We start from the raw sequence: 3,155 nt of genomic DNA on the forward strand, positions 1-3,155 counted from the left end.
CACTGAAGACTCAACCACATTTAACTGGCTGGGCATGATGGCACACACCTGTAATCCCAGCACTCGGGAGGCTGTGGCTGGAGGACCACTGTGAATCTCAGGCCCGTCTGGGCTACAAAGTGAGTTCAAGGCCAGCCTGAACTGCACAGTGAAACCCTGTCTCAAAAAGACTAACAACAACAATAATAATAATAATAATAATAATAATAATAACAAATTTAAAACTACACTTAACCAGAGTTCAAATCTTTTCTTTAATCTCAAAAAATTTTTATATGTAGCCCTTTAGAGCTAAAATGATAGCACAAATTAAAGTGAGCAAAATAAGGAACTTTTTGTTTATTATAGAAAACAACTCAAGCTGGGAAACAGCTCATCTGAGATGGAAATGCTGGCTCTAAATCTTGTTTAGCGTTGAGTCTCGAGGAACATAGCAGCTCCATTGTGAATTCATTCTTCCACCATAGCCAGATCTATAAATTAGAAATAACATTATGCGTCCTGGTTAGTCTCACCACAGTTTAATTAGATTATTTCTAGGAAATGCTTTGACTTCAAAACTCATAAGAAAATTCAAAGAACTTTTATTATAAAAGGTTTCAATTTGATTAAAAAAAACCTCCATGCCTGCATTGTGAGTCATACAAATTTCCCACTGACTTTCTATGTGTCTCTATTATCAGCATGAAATATTTATTTAAAGTCTATTGAAGTAAAAAATTGTGCTTCCAGCTCCCAGCCCAAGGTGATTTCTAATGACTATTTAGTTTTTATGATGATTTTTAAAATTTGCATTAATAATAGAACAACCTAATGTTAAATTGAAGGTTATTAACGTTGGCCTCCTTTCAAATTTTCTGAATGTTGAAAAGATCTTTTTTCTTTTAATCATATTTTTCCTTAATTGTATGAGAATAAAATTACACTTAATTATTATTTAAAATTCTATAGCACATTTGTGTAGGCAAAGACTCCAAGTTGTACCTTAACTCAAGTAGCTATGATTTATTGTCTTCTCAGTATCTGCTTCATGTCTATAAGCGTCTCAAATGTAACAAGAAGGAAAGAAAAAGAAAATGTCCCTCCCCAGTGTGTTCCTCCTCCAGTCCAGTCTTCCCCAGGTAAGCAAATTGTTTGGGTCATTTGGAGGGTCATCCTCAACACCTTCTGTCTTCTCACACGTCACATTGGATTCATCTGTCAGCTGTACTCTTAATATACACCCCAAAACATACTCCAAACTTGATTTACTCACAGTCACCCCTCACCTCAGTCATCACAGCAGCATAATTGATTTTCCTTCCCCCCTCAATCTATTCTTAGAACAACAAAGTAATTCCAGAGCAATTGATTTACAAGAGATCTTGCTTTGCTTAAGCCCAACCCCCTACCACTACCATGGTTGTCCAAATACCCAGAGTAAAAGCCAAACTACACAATGACTACCAGGACTTTTGTGAACTTTCTAGTCTTTCAGCCACCTTTACTGCTCCACTGGAGATTTGTACTCTGAATGCTGTCTGCATTTTCTTACCCTGGACATGTGCATGACAGTTTCCCACACTTTCTTCCAGTATTATTTATATGTCATCTTTGAGTAAGGCCTTCTCAAGCAAATTTATCTAAAATTACAAATCCTCACTCCTGATATGTCCCTTTTCCTTCCTACTTTATTCTCCTACCCCCCTCAACACTAACACAACCCCTTATAACAACAAAATGTTGTTCATTGCCTTTCTCCTGCTCTAAAATGTAAAATACAGCAACAGATATTTTTATCCTTTTTACTCACTATTGTATAAAAATATAGAGCTTCAATAAGTATGAGTAATCAAAACTACATCTGAAAAGAATTTCCGGCTACTTTCACAAGGACAATGGCCTTTGCTTTTAAACTCCCATTCTGCCAGGGATAGTGTGGTAGGCCATGAAGTTAGATAAAATACTATAAGCAGTCAGACAAGGCTAGGCCCTCAAAGTAGCCAGTGCAGAAGACAAGATGCCTTGCAACTGTGGGCCAGACCTCAAGAAAAAGGTGAAACAAATGCACCCACATTCCTCCCTAAGGATAAACATCAGGAATTTATATTCTAAATAGGTTTCTATCACCTTGAGAAAGCCAGGAAGAGTCACTAACCCAACCTCCTACAAGAAAAGCCCCTGTTCTGTATTCGTGCCCCTTTGCTACCTGACCTGCCTCCTCCTTTGATTTTTTTTATTTTTAAAGATAAAAAAACTAACAAAACAACAATGAAGACAAAATCAAAACAAAAAGAAAATGATACATGACCTCAAAACAAAATGACGGGAATTAACAATGGTTGCTGCATTACATATTATTATCTTCAATGAAGTTGCTCAGTCCATCAGATGTAAGAATGTAAGATTGATGAAACAATTAAAGACAGTAACAAGTAATAAAAAAAAAACAAACATTGGAAATGATGCAGAGCTTCACCATACAAGATGGTAGGAGTTCAACAATGGTTCATATACTGCATATTGGTGTTTTCAGATCAGTCTTTCTGATTACCAGATTGAAGCATGCAAAATTGGCCAAGAAAAGAGAAAATTTTAAGCACTGTAAGCACTGAATATTCCTTTCAATAAACCACAGACATCAGGAATACACCCATCCCAGCTATCCCTGTATATACATATAAATTTTGTTTTTCATTTTAAAGAGAAAAAAAACCACAAAATAACAAAAACAAATACATGAACAAAACAGCATAGAGAACAATGAAAATGATACAGAATTTCAAAATAAGGTGATACAGTATTAACAATGGTTGTCATATTACATAATGTTATCTTCAAAATAGTTGCACCAGATACAGTTTGATTGATAACCAGATACAGTTTGATTGATCAAACAGTTACACATTAACAGTTCCTTTCAATAAACTAAAGATATTAGTAGTACAATTATCCTAGCTATCCTGTGTATACATATTTTTTTCTCTTCCATCTTTTTTTTTCCACTCCCCTCCTTCATCCCAGTTGCTTCTTCCTATTTGAGCAGTTTCTTTTCTCTTTCACAATATCTATTGTATCTTTAAGATTTTATTTACTCTCTCAGGTTCTTATACTAGGGAGACAATACAATGTTTACACATGTGAATCTGATTTATTTCACTTATGAATATGGTCTC

At 35.1% G+C, this 3,155-nt stretch overlaps 1 long non-coding RNA gene across 1 annotated transcript in view; it reads right to left on the reverse strand.

The window, feature by feature from the left end:
- Positions 1-318: 318 nt before the first annotated feature.
- Positions 319-3,155, reverse strand: part of LOC106149751 — a 64,742-nt gene continuing 61,905 nt past the window's right edge. Inside the window, exon 4 of the long non-coding RNA XR_001236111.1 lies at positions 319-473. This is a non-coding gene — a long non-coding RNA (uncharacterized LOC106149751). The remainder of the gene's footprint in view (positions 474-3,155) is intronic.

The sequence above is a fragment of the Chinchilla lanigera genome, unplaced genomic scaffold, assembly GCF_000276665.1.
Source record: "Chinchilla lanigera isolate Chin_1 unplaced genomic scaffold, ChiLan1.0 scaffold00004, whole genome shotgun sequence".
In the NCBI taxonomy this organism is placed as follows: Eukaryota; Metazoa; Chordata; class Mammalia; order Rodentia; family Chinchillidae; genus Chinchilla; species Chinchilla lanigera.